At 40.2% G+C, this 14749-nt stretch overlaps 1 long non-coding RNA gene across 1 annotated transcript; it reads left to right on the forward strand.

Annotated features, from left to right (window-relative positions):
* Positions 1-5848: 5848 nt before the first annotated feature.
* Positions 5849-8421, forward strand: LOC120703199. Its single transcript, XR_005686831.1, has 3 exons — positions 5849-6316; positions 6410-6848; positions 6969-8421. It is a non-coding gene; the product is annotated as an uncharacterized LOC120703199 (long non-coding RNA).
* The last annotated feature ends 6328 nt before the right edge of the window (positions 8422-14749 follow it).

A 14749-nucleotide genomic window follows, 5' to 3' on the forward strand; every position in this document is an offset into this window, starting at 1 on the left:
CCTGGGAAACAGTGCAACCACAAGAACTATATGGCTCCGGTCTTGGCTAATTAATTATATGTCTCTAGCTTGTTAGTAGCTTATCGAAAGGTGCAAGAGTGGGGATTAAGTTCAAGAGGGGTACTCTACCTTCCAAGGGTGGCATTTGTTTCGTTTTTGTCAAACCTTGGGAGAGGTACACTCACCTAATGGCTGAAATCTTAGTGGGCTACTACTTGTTAGGGAGTAATTGTAAAGGCCTCATAGTGAATCCTTACAACTCACGTCAGAAGTGTTTAAGAGGCTAGTTTTCTCGGGCATCAAGGGAGACATGACTTGTGGGTAAAATACACCATGCTCGATACAAACCCATTTTGAGTGTTATTTTGAGCCGAAAATCTTGAGAACTAACATCTCATGCTTGCATATTCTCCAAAATAATGACAATTCTACATGTCCCTTGAAAAATATTGCTATGTTGGAATTTATGCAGAAATTCTGGTAACAAAAGAAGCTCCAGGGTCCAAGCTACAAAACCCGAACAATCAGTGCGCATTGTTCAGCCTCTAGGATCCAACCCACAACTAGGCCATTGTTGATGACTCTTAAGTGTCAAATCCATGCCATCAACTCCTGCATAAACACATAAAAGGTAAATATATGTATGTAGGTCACTTATCCTTAGAAATGAATATGAAACACAACTCGAGAGCAAGGAAACAAACTCCCAATCAATGGTAGTACCTTACAAATCAGGCGCAAGGATGAGGATCCATGGGCCCACCAGAGGGGGTAAAGTGACCTATTACTACCAGGGCACCAACCATGGACATATGGGCCCACATATCAGTCATCCAAAGAAGATTGAAGTCGGTTGCGGCCAAGGGTAGGTCGGCTGAACTGACCTTGGCACCCATGCTCTCTATCTTCCACGTGGCGCCTCCTAGTGATCTCTAGAAGGTGGTTTTAGGTGGCTCAAGCTTCCTTGCCGACCAAAGCACCGATGATCCCATCTATAAACACTAGAGGGTGGGCTTCAAGTGAGACACACCATTATTACACACTCTTCATTCTCACTTTTGAGCTTGAAGGTTCTCCTTAGGGGCTCAGTGCTGCCTAGGTAGAGCTTAAAAAATAGGGAGAGAGTTAGGGGAAGTCAAGGAGGTGCCCGGTTTGTCGGCACCGGCACTCTCCGCCTACATGTACCTCGACGGATAATTATCAATCATAGCAAAAGCATGCGTATGTGTGTGCGTGTGTGTGACTACAGGAAGTGGCATATAGAGAGAAAGCAAAATTTCAACTACGGGAACACAAGGGAAACAAGTTTTTATTGCATATAAGGAAAAGTTATGATTGTCAATGCAAAAAATTTAGAATTGAATATGTATCTTAGATCGATCATGCACATAATGAACCAAGAATCTGCAGAGACATGCTGCTCTTGAATCATGTGCTTTCCTTATAATAATACGATCCACTTCAACATCAAAATAGAGACCACTATGTTCACTTAGCTGAACATTTTAGAAAATAAAGTATATATTCTTGTGAGATAACTGCAAGGGTAATGGATAGAATTGGGGAATAAGAAAATAAAAACAAAAAATAGAATTTGTGTGATGTGTGTTGTGTGTTCTATGTGTGTGGGTGGGTGTGTGCGAGCAAGCGTATGTGTGCTTGTGACTACCAGAAGTAGCATATAGAAGGAAAGCAAAATTTCAACTAGTGGTGCATAGGGGATTTAATGTTTTTTGGACATAAGGAAATGTTATAATTGTTGGTGCACATCAGAAAAATTAGAAGTGGATTTGTACCATAGATCGAGTATGCACATAATGAACCAAGAATGTACAGGCACTTGCTACTCTTGCATCATGCACTTTCCTTATAATATGATCCGCATTGGCATCAAAATAGAGACTACTATGTTCACATAGATGAACATTTCAGAAAAAGAAAGTATATATTCATCTGAGATAACAATACTGCTATGGTAATGATAGAATTGGGGAATAAGAAAATAAGAACAAAAAATAGATTGTGTATGATGTGTGTTGTGCGTTTTGTGTGTGCAGGTGGTTGCGTGCAGCTTATGTGTGTGTGTGACTACCTGAAGTGACATACAGATGGAAAGCAAAATTTCAACTAGGGGTGCACATGGGATTCAATATTTTTATTGCACATAAGGAAATGTTATAATTGATAGTACACATAAGAAAATTTAGAAGTGGATATGCACCTCAGATTGATCACGCACGTAATGAACCAAGAATCTACAATCCCCGGGTGGTTGTGAATCATGCGCTTTCCTTATTATATGATCCACTTTGGCATCCAAATGGAGACCACTATGTTCACTTAGCTGAACATTTTAGAAAAGAAGTATATATTCAAGTGAGATAACATTACTGTAAGGGTAATGGATAGAATTAGGGAACAACAAGAAAATAAAAACAAAAAATAGATTGTGCCATGTGTGTTGTTTGTTCTATGTGTGGGTGGGTGCGTGCATATGTGTGCGTATGACTACTGTAAGTGGCATATAGAAGGAAAGCAGAATTTCAACTAGTGGTGCATAGGGAAATCAATATTTATATTGCACATAAGAAAATGACATAATTACCAATACACATATTTAACATAAATAACACTACTAGATTTTAGGGCTGTTCCAATAGTGCAAAAATCGTTGCAATAGGCCTAATATAGTTGCAACAGGTTTGAATGGCAACAATAGAGGTTTCGTTGCGACCCGTTGCAATTACTTTTGAGGCAATAGGTGCATTGCAACAATTTTTTTGTCATGTTGCAATACTTGTAATTGCCACGCAACTTAGCGTTGCATTAGAGAGTTGTTGCTACTGCCAATGAAGTGGCAACACAATTTATTGCCGCACAAATAGGCATTGCTATAGTACTAAGTTGCAACAGACTGCTACTGTGGCAACACATTGTATGGCCACGACCAACATCGTTGCGATAGATTATATTGCCACAGATATATTGCATTGCAATTGATCCTATGGCTTCAGAAATTAGTTAGTTGTAATAGATTATATTGCCATGAAAACATATATGGTGGCAACAATTATTTTTGCAACCAGAAGCTAGTTCACAGCAAAAAAAAAAGATGACGCAACAACATATTGGTCGATGTTATTAACTACTATAGCATCAGTCAATTTTTGTGGCAATAAGATGTATTGATACAAAATAGAATTGTGGCAATAACTTGTAGCAATGAAGTAGAATTGTTGCATTCATACTTTTTTTGCAACAGAAAAGATATTTGTTGCAAAGGATTTTCCATTTGATTTATTTTGGATAATGAACCTTTTCTGGATAAGAAAACAATTAGAACTCAATCAGAGTGAATATGATTTGAAGCCATAAATATATGTGCCCAGTACATTATCCGAATTGAAAATATTTCATAAGAAAGTAGATAGTATGTAAAGTGGTGAATACATGGATCCAAATTGAACATAGTGTTGTGCGAACACAACCACTTCCTAAGTAGGCTACAAAAAACATTGTTTGATATTTGACAATTCCTTGTATTGACAATGGCATGACTCCGAGTCCGATTGATCCATTCAAGTTTAAATTTCCCGCGGAATTAAAAAGAATAATATGCATTAGAAAATTTCAGTAGCAAGTCACAGCCAAACATAGTTTTTTTAACCGGAACACAGCCACATATGTTGTCACCAACATGAATTGGCTGTCAGATGTATAGTGCCATTGGAAGAAATGAGATTTTCATTTCATACCTTTTGGCTTCTTGTCCATACATGTTTGGTAGCAGCATTCATAAGTTGAACAATAAAAATATATTTTTTGTTGTTTTGAGAAACACTTTGCGTCGCCTTAGAAGCTAGAGTTTTGGTAGCAGTTTTTTGTACTTTTGGTGTTGCTTTTCCTAGGATGGTGCTTTTGGCGGCAGTCTGCATAGAAAAAAAATGTGATAGGAACTAAACTGATATTCCGTCATGGGTGTAATGAATATCTTAATTTTTTACCTGATGTGATGGTGTTACTAGGAGTAGAAATAACACTATTCTAAACACTTTGCATAACTTCACTTGGGTCGACACTCTTTTCAGCAGTCTGCATATGAAAAAAATTTGTGGAAGGAACTTTGCTCAGATTTGAATACTATCATGGTTGTAATCAGTTTCTATGTTTTTACCTGAAACGATCGGGTATCACTCGCATTAGGAAGAACACTTTTCTCAAATGTTGGTGTATCTTCACTCTGGTCAATGCTTCTTGCAGCAGTCTGCAAAGGAAAAAAAGGTTTCAATGGAACTTATCACATCACATTCCAATATTATGATGGGTTCAATAAATATCTTCACCTCCAAAATACAAAATCAAATAATGCCGGCCATATATTGTATTAAGCACTCAGCCATGATATTGGTGTTGTTACACCTACTAAGACATATCATAAGGATATAATGTTATAAGGTAGTTTTATTTATTTGTACAACTTTCTAATTCTACTTTAGTGCATTATTAGTTACAGTATCCTACTAAAATAATAATGCAAATGGAATTCAATCAGTACCTGAATACTACTTTGTGATTTAGTGGGTAATTTCACTAGTAATGTTGGTCCAATATAATGACATGGCTGCATATTTTAAATTAAGTTGTAGAAATATAAAGAACTATTGTATGACAAAGCTTGGATGGTAAGCATCACCAAACGTATCTTGGAATACATGATCAAATAAATTGTGGCTTGGTTCAGGATGGGATCTCTTCTATTGTTAGTTTTGACTTGTAGTATTTGACCACTTTTCTTCCTCTTCTGCACCTACAAGTCTAATAAGAAAATCTGAATTCACTCAGTTATATTTTTCTAGATTGTACTTGTGCTTCAAATCAGGAAAACTAATATTAAGTACATGTGTATCTGTAAACACATTCCCTGTAGCACACGTTATATGTTCAAATACTCCAAATTCAGGAACTAAGACGTTCTAACACTGAGTAGATACAAATATGTTATCAATATTAATAGAAACTTGCAGTCAGCAAACACAAACCATATCTTCTAAATCACCACGACTAGAATCGCAAATCTTGATCCTTAAGAACACTAATCAAGTCATGTGCGTCAATATGATTTTACCTGTAATTTATAGGGTCTAACCAAATCCTCCTGATGTTGCGACTGCCCTTCCGCTCTCCACCCTCCTCTTGCACCGCGTGGGGCGACCATCACAGGGGGCTCCTCCTCTGCATCTGTCTGCGCCGCCTGTCCATGGCCTCGCTGACCTGTCCCTAGGTTGCTCGTCATCCATCTATTAGGTATGTCTCCTCTTCTCTGCATCGTGGTTTCCAGTGTTTTTTGCACTAACTTAGGGATCTCAGATCTGGGTCTTGTAGCGATATGTAGTGCACATGTATATTGGTTTGAGATGGCAACTGTGTGGATCCAGGCTAGCGTGTGACCGCAAGCTCTGGAGGTGAGCTACCGCAAAAATCCCGACTTCAAGCCTATTCCTTTAGATTAGGAGCTGATTCCCATTTGATACTCATTATTGCTTCATTGTACATCTATTCCTTTTAAGCATTTTCTGTTGACCTGTTTAGCCGTGAAGAATTTGGAATTCTTGTAGTACCCATGCCAACTGTTTTGGGGATCTGCATAGATTTGATTGATTCTATCCAGTTTAGGTATTAGCAGGACTGTTCCAACTTGTTGACAATATTTGTATATGTCATTTGCGCACCGCTCCGTGCGAGCTCAGGGCGGCCACGATAGCAAAAAAAAGTTGTGGTCCGCGCGATGTCCATCCAACAGCCCGTGGTGCCACTCTCTCCCCCTCCTCCCCAGCCATTGGCTGGAACCTTCTCGTGTCTTCCCTATGAGCTTCCCCCGCCGGCGCTCCTGATCTTCCATGGCAAAGGTGCTGATGGCGGCGGCGATAGCTGCTCCCCCCGCCGCCCGACCATCCCCACTTCCGCTTCCACCGTGGGCTCTTTCTCTGGCGCCCCTTTTTCCCCCGCCCGCCCTGCTGGGCTAGTGTTCCCCGCCGGCGCGCTGGTCCTGGCTACGGCCGGCGCCCAACCGCTCCCGATCTCCTCCTCCCTCCTCGTGATTCCGTGGCCTAACGCCTTGGCCACACCCGCTTCCACGCCACTTCGGCCGCCGCCTTGCCGCACCTTGCGCAGCTCCAATCCCTGGTCCCCGCCTCCTCCACATCACGTCTCCGTCGCCCCCTCCAACAGCCCCGGCTTGCCCTACCTCGATCTCCGTGCAACGGGAGCATCTCCCTACGACAAGGTCTGCGTGATGGAGCTCCCCTACAGCCATGCGGTGGGTTCCCCTGTCAGGTCGATTTTGTCAATCTGCAATTCGATTTTATGAATCTGTAATCAATTTGTTGTTGATTTTGGTTCAATTTGGTAGTTGTAGGTGCTCAACTTGGTGATGAAAAAGAACCTCTTCTAGGGGCGTAAGATTCTGAGTGAGCAAAGGGTACTGGTAGGATGAGGCTCCAATGGAGAGAGCTTTCCATGCCCTTCGTTTTTGTTTCAGTTCTGATGCACACAGTACACCAACTGCTTGATGTATTTCCCAAACAAAAGATTGAGTACCTATATTCTTGTTCTATCTATTTTTTTACGGCTAACCAATACCAGTATCCACATATTTTGAGCTTATTCCAGGCCGTGAGATTCGTCAGTAGCCAACGGGCACTGCCAGGACCAGCCTAAAATGGAGGAAACTCACATGTTTCATGCCTTTCTTTTTTTTTCTTCTGACTTCAATTCTGGTACACACCAGTGTGTGCAGGTCAGCTGATACATGTGTTCATACACAAGCATGGATTATCTCCACAAAAGAGGTCAATCCTCTCTGTATGAAGTTATTGTATAACAAAATGTCCTTATACGGTTTCCTTATTGTTACTACAATCACCAAAGTCAAATGGGTTTGATGTATATGTCATTTTTTTTCTATACAGATGCAGAGCTTGCCATTTGAAAAGGATCTACATGGAGACATGGAGGTGCAAGAGGTGATCCTGTCCAGTCAGCGATGAGAATGTGAAAGTGCCAACCTCCGAAAACTTAATATTGTTTTGTATTTATAATATGTTGTGTTAAACCTATATGTCCCAGCCAATAGATTGCATATTATCCAAAAGGTGCCTACACCTACCTCTTTTGATCTGTCCACAGCTGCCGACATGCTGCTCCGATCTAGCTACATAAATAAAATGTATTCGGAAAAAAATACTTGATTATTGTCTACATTGCTCTTTTCGTATAGCTCAAATAAAATCCATTGATTTCATCCTGATCCAGTGAACAGGTCACAATTCCGTGCTGGAATGGAGCTAACCAATCTGTCAATCTTGCAAAGCATATCATCTATGTATTTGTGTTCTGATTTTAGAATATTAGAGCAACTGCTGATTTCCAAGATGACTCCGTTACTTATAATTCTGCCCTTGTACTACTTTACTCGAGAATTGTGAACAACCATTTTTACCCATGATGACTGCTGCATGCACTCCATCTGGTTCGTGAATAGGTCATGTGCATACTTCAGGTAAACTTCGTTGGCGATGACTATGGGTCAGCCAAAGTAGAGCCACCATGCTGAAGCAATGGATAGGTTATTTTGAGATGCATCCCATGAACATGCATTTAAATTCTTTTATCCTTTTATAAAATAGGGAACTTCTTATTATCCTGTTGTGTGATTGCAATGGATCTTATGTCTGTTAATTTTTTGTTGTGCAAGAAAGAGAGGAAATGAGGTAAGCGGATGTGCAGAACTCAAATAGAGTATGGGTGAGCCTGAAGAAATCTGAAATCTTATTTCATCAGTCTTTGCCAATTTATGTTCCAACAATGTAGCTCTTATAGTTCACATATAAAATGACATCACGGGAATTTCATCATATGTATTTGCCCCCTGGTGTGCTGCAGTTCTGAATTGTATTTTTTGGCTGCCGGTGAACTTTAAGTGTGAGTTCTCTGCATACATTAGCATTTCTATTCCCGCCAGTATCTTTCATTTTCAATGATTAGCTCACCACCATAACTGATGTTATAATGTTTACTGAATAACGAGCATCATAGTATATAATGTCACTATAAAAAGTTGGTAAACAAATATTGAGTTCTTCTGCAGGAACATCTGTAACTGTATCTCTAATTGATCTTCTGTGTAATTTGTTCTGTTATTTTGGCTTAGAGTGTACAATTTTTATAGGGTTTCCAAATATGAATCTACACACGTATTGTTCTTTACAAACTATGTTGCTCCTGAATAGCTGACAATTTCCATAATATTCTCCCCTTGATCATTCATTTTCCAATTTAAAGTGCTCCTTGCTTCTTATTGTCTGCTACAATTTCAAACCTGTCAGATAGTGGTTTTCCCTCATTGAAAACAATTTTTAATTATTTCTCTTTAGCTATTTTTCTCTTATTGTTGAAGTCTTTAAGCTGATACATATCTTCTTATTGGCACTAATGCCTTATGAACGCAGCAAGAGGCTCCAAGAACTTTGTAATCCAATTTATCAGTTACCAATAAAATATTTAGGTGCTGCTTCTTTATAACTATATGTAGTTCTACATTTAAATTTCCAGGTAAAAAACATAGATTCTAGCTTAGTGCCATTGCACATAATTGTGCCCGTCTATTTAGATCCTATTATAATAATAAATAATGACCCGGTAGATTTAATGTGTATGTATGCATGTTTGGATCTCCACAAAAAATTTCATACTGTTGCAGCTTAAGACGCTTATTACGTAAGAATGCTCCTAATCTTTTCTTATCTCATTAACAACAAAATGAGGGCGCACGTAAAGTACTTGTTACTTGTCCACTGAGCCATACTACTCTGATGTATTGTTAATTAGCCACTTATCATGAATTTTGTTCTCATATATCATAGGTAGAAAATTATGTCAATCATTGTTGTGTTACTGTAATATAAGAGATAAATTATGTGGTGCATTTGTTCTAGTGAGCTTATTTCTGCCTATTGAACGTCTCCGTTCTTGATTACTATAGCCAGTTTGAAAAAAAAAAGAAGCAACGCTCATCATTCTGCTCACCACATTATTTTTCATATTAGACATATATTTCTCTGAATATTTCTCTGAGCACAGGTTTGTTTGGACAAATTGCAATGCGCCAATCTGAAAACCTTACTGTGTCTGAAGTCACTAATTAGGCTTTTCTCATCATTAAAATTTATAGATTTCAGAGCTATCTTTTGTAGATTTTAGTTTGGTGCTGTGAGAGCTACTCCAATCCAATCTTGTTGACATTTGAACCAATCCAGGACTTGCCACCGGTATGCACTTACTCAGATAGCTAGCATGGAGTTGTTCAGTCTTGTTGATCGTTGTTGATTATAGCTCATGTAACACACAAGGAGTCCTTACAGCCCTACTGAATGCGTGTTTCAATTTAATACATTTCTGTTTTCAAGTAGTTGAACAACTAAAAGGTATCAATCAAAAGAGGTTTGATGGAATCAAATTAAAACGTTTGGGTTTCATATATTCTTACTCACCTTTCCTTTATTTCTGCAGATGCGTAGAGGAAGCAGATGAATGTGGAAGGCCACCAGGGAGACTGCCAAGCACAACGACATGGGTTCTGCAGAGGTGACTAGTTTGACCTTACATGTTTTTTATTTCATATCAACAGCTCCTGAAAACATTTCTTGTTTGAATGTGTTCCGGCACTTCTATAGTTTGATGTGCTTAGTCCCCTCACATATATCACAAATCTGCTGGATAGTTGCAGTAGGTATCTCTATCTGAATTGTGTGCACTGTCATAGCCGTGGGCTAGTAAGCCGAGTAATCAGTAGTGGTCAGCTCATCAGTCATGCTTGTATACTGTGCAGAAGGCTGGCCGCGAAGACTGCTTGCTGGAGTACGTTGCTTTGCCGGAGGTCGCATGTTCTGGGGCTTGGAGATGTTTTGCTTCCCCAAAATCGCACGCAAAGGAGTGTTGTAGCCTAGAGGAATTCCTTGCTTGCTGGAGATGGTGGGTGTAACATGCGGCATGTATAGCTGGATGATTAAATTTAGAGTAGAGGGATAGAGCGGGTTTCGTATACCAAATATTAATGGGTCAATAACGTATGAATGGAAAAATGTAGGTTTTGGATCATACATGCTGATTTTTTTTATGTGAAGGCCAATGAGTGAAATCAAGAATCCTAAGGTTTAAAGACTCACATTTTATTTGAACTTTGGATCACTCCGATTATATGTACTACATCTCAATTCTATTGGAAAACAGAAACTTTGTTTAACACATGCCCTCGAATTTGACTAAATTAGCAGCATATTTGTTTTACTTCCTAATCATATCATATTTATTTTACTTCCTATTTAGAGTTCCTAGAATTAGAATCGAAGCTCAAAAACTTTGATCCAGATTTGCATCCAAGCCACCCGAGCCCCCAACTCTCTGATTAATTAGTCTTAGTACTACCACAATGCACAAATATTTTGTACAAATCACCAGCCATGAGCTATGCATTAATAAGAAAAAATTAAATAAACAAGATCATGGAGCCCTCATCAAACTATAAGTACCTTCGTCCCTGCTCATGCTTGCATGCAGGCAGCCGCCCGCAGCGATGACGAGTCTGCGATCTTGTTCAAAAGATCGAAAGCAAGCAGCCGCCAGCCGAGACGAGAGTCCAATCGATCATGGAGGAAGTCAGATGATCTGCCTGCCGCTTACCCGCCTGTTCATTGCCGCGCCCTAGCTTGATCGCGATCAAGCCTCAATTCCCTCGATCCAATCACGATCAATGCATCTATTCTTTTTTTCTTGGCCCATAAGTTGGTTAATTGGGTCCACCCATATTTGACCCAACGAAATCTATGAAGTTGCAATACACTGATCTATTGCAACTAAGAGAACTAGCATATACCAACAAATATAATCGGTGGTGAAAGCATAAATGTTCATGCAACCACTTAGTTTTTTTGTTGCAGTATATACACATATATTGCAATGCACGTGAGAATTTAATGCAACGCAAAAATTTGTAGCAATATCATTTACTACTCACAACCACATTAAATTCGGTAGCAATAACACTTACTTATTGCAACAAAAATAAAAAATACAACAACGAAAAGCAAATGTGGCAATAATTTGAGCTACTCACAACTATATTTCAATTTGTTGCGATAGCATCACTTTTTTGCAACGAAAATATAAAATTGTTGCAATACCACCTATCTAATGCAACAAATTTTGTGTTGTTGCCATGGACTTTGTGGCATTAGCCCTAAAATCTAGTAGTGAGACAAGCGCCCAGTTTTGAAGGAATAAACCGAGCAATAAATCATATGTGCGCGATCAAAATTACACACATATGACGACAATAGTGAATAACGGTAGAAATGCCATAAAGTACCGAAGTTAAATTTATTACAAACCAAGCCGAAAGTCATTAACATAAATAAATAAGAGTTTTAGTTCGCATTTATTCAAGCAGCAGACACTCCAACTCCATAGGTAGCTGATTGGGGAAAATGTAGGCTTAGAAGTCCTGAATATCCTCTGGGTACTCCTCAAATAGGTCTTGCTCTGAATAGTGTGGTAATAGCAAGGGTGAGCACATGTCGTACTCAGTAAGTATATTGGAAAATAAATGACATGCAAGCCTTATAATAGGGAATAAAAAGGTTGGCTGAATAAAGTGGTAAGTATTTTAATTAAAACATTAGCAGCTAATTACTAAACATGTATGAACTAACCCATATTTATGAAAAGAAGTAGTAAAACTGAGTAAACAAAGAGCTTGGAACATTTAAATAACCGAATAATCAATAATTTCTATTAAATAGACATGTGAGGGTATGAGCCGCTCTTGACAGTGAGCACAACTGATATATCAGTTTTCACTCTACAGAGGTTGCACAATTTCACGACAAGTCGTGTCTTCCTTTGTGCCCGAGGTAGCTAGCATCTTAAACACTTCCTTAGGTGAGTGACAGGGACTCACTATGAGGCATTTTACAAAGACACCCTAGCCAGAAGTAGCCCCCTGAGATTTCAGCCGCTAGGCGAGTGCACCCTCCCCCAAAGCGAGCATACCCCGTAGGCATACCAAACCCCTTTGGCAGGCCGGGTACTCCTCTTGAACCTAGTCCTCCCCTCTTGCGCCTTTCGGTCAGCTACTAACAAGCTAGAGAAATCTAATTAATCAGTCAAGACCAAAGCCATGTGGTTCTTGTGGTTGTGCTGTTTCTCGGGTGGTTCTCCATAGTTGATTTTAATCAAGTTACCAAAACATGATATTGTTTCAAATATATATATATATATATATATATATATATATATATATTAATGTCTCATATCTCAAAAGTCATACTGTAAACTACCCATAACCATTATTCAGCGGCTAAGCAAACTACCCATAACAAAAATCCGGCTAATCAAGGACAAGGGTAACAAATAGGATAAATAGTTAGTCCCCCATCAATATTAATGCATGCAAGCTTAAGTAAATGTCATTGGGACCAAAAATGATCAAGGAATATACTTGCCTTCCTCAATCACTTGTTGCTGATCAAAGTCTTCAAAGTCTTGATCTTGGAAGTTCTCGAATGGCTCCTCGTCTACTCGTCACGCACAAGCCAAGCAACACAAGTACATGCAAGCAAACAATAGAAACACATTAAAATAGTACACCAATCATGGAAAAACAAAGGTAAAGGACTTAAAAACTGGTTCTACGCATTACAGCGATTACAACGGTACCAAGAACGCTTAGAATAGAGTTAAGACGGTGAAGATATGCTAAAAACAGTGCTAAAAGGACTTGTTTGCAAGAAAAACTATAAAAACGGGTTAAACAGCAAGAAAATAGGGTTAAACCATAATTATTTTTTAATAACAGAGAACGGCGAGTTGATCATGCAAAACATCAGGGGGTTTTCTGCAAAGATTCATGGTTCACCAGCTACATCCACTCTGGACCATTGATCTTTGATCGGACGGCCCTGAGTGCATCGGGGCGGCCGGCAGTGGTGGGGCGCTAGCGCACGGCGGCACCGCCATGGTCGTGGCGGGGGCTCGCCGGCGTGGTGCCGAATCGGTGCTACAGAGCCCCAAAAATAGCGCTGAAGGGCACTACGGCACGCGGGCGACGTGGGGAAACAGCTAGGTTTTCGCGGACTCGGAACGGCGCCGGCGGTGGTCGCCGACGAGAGGGCGCGGCGGCGGAAGTCCGGCGAGGCCATGCGGGAGCTAGGGCGCGCGGAGAATCCCCGAGAGGGAGGGGAAACGGAAGAGGAGCGCTCCGCGAACCTTGTTAGCTACTTGGGTTGTGCGAACGACGGCGGGGGCAGGAGATCGGCGACGACGCGCGGAGGCTCGAGCGGCGACGACGCCGCACGTGAGGAGGCGGCGCGAATCTAGGGAGAAAGTGATTGGGTGAGCATGCGAGGGAAAGGTGGCCAGGTCGCGTGGGGTAAAAAGGGGTGCGGCGCGGCCGAGTCGGCCCCTGGGCATCCGTGCCTGTGGGCCCAAGCGAAGCCGCGGAGGGGAGCTCCGAGTCCGAGCGGGACTCGGTGGAGGAAGGGTATGACGACGGGTGGGGCCCAGTCGTCGGTGTGAGGAGGGGAAGGGAAAGGAAAAAGAAAAGAGAAAGAGGTTGGGCCGGTCTAGGCCGGAAGCAAAGGAAGAGAGGGAAAGAAGATACGGGCCGTGGGAAAAAGAATGGGCTAGCGGGCCAGGAGGGAAAAAGAAAAGAAAAAGGAGAAAATGGGAAAATAAAAAGGAAAAGATGTTTTCCTTTGCCTAGAAAATAAGATAAAATCGTAGAAAATAGGAGAAAGGCTTTAGAAAATAAGATAAATTCCAGAAATATTCTCGAAGCTTTAGAAACTCGAGCACAAACATACAAAAAAATAAAATATGCACTAGCATGAATACAACAAATCAAATTAGAGCCTATGGTGAGTTTTCAAAAGTGCAAAAATAATTCCTGTTGAAGCTAGAAAATTGTGGAACTAAGCTAGACTCTTCTAATGTGAAATTTAGGGTTTTACAAATTAAAAGTGGATATGTACCTCAGATCGATCATGCACATGATCCACTTCGGCATCAAAATAGAGATCACGGTGTTCACTTAGCTAAGCATTTCAGAGAAAAAGTATATATCCATGTGAGATAACAATACTACTTGGGAACTGGATAGAGCTGGGGAAAAAGAAAATATGAACAAAAAATAGATTGTGTGTGATTTGTGTTGTGTGTTCTCTCTCTCTGTGTGTGTGTGACTACCGGAAGTGGCATTTAAAAGGAAAGAAAAATTTCAACTAGGGGCATAGAGAAAAAACTAATATTTTTATTACACATAAGGAAATGTTATAATTTCTAGTGCACATAAGAAAGTTTAGAAGGAAAGCATAATTTCAACTAGGGGTGCACAGGTGAATCAATATTCATAATGCACATGAGGAAATGACATAATTGCCAATGCACATAATAAATTTAGAAGTGGATATGTACCTCAGATCGATTATGCACATAACAAACCAATAATCTGCAATCACAAACTGCTCCTGATTCATGCGCTTTCCCTATAATACGATCCACTGCGGCATCAAAATAGAGATCATTGTGTTCACTTAGCTGAGCATTTCAGAGAAATAGTATATATCCATGTGAGAAAATGATACTACTTTGGTACTTGATAGAATTGAGGAACAAGAAAATAAGAACAAAAAATAGA

Source organism: Panicum virgatum, chromosome 4K, assembly GCF_016808335.1.
Source record: "Panicum virgatum strain AP13 chromosome 4K, P.virgatum_v5, whole genome shotgun sequence".
NCBI lineage: Eukaryota > Viridiplantae > Streptophyta > Magnoliopsida > Poales > Poaceae > Panicum > Panicum virgatum.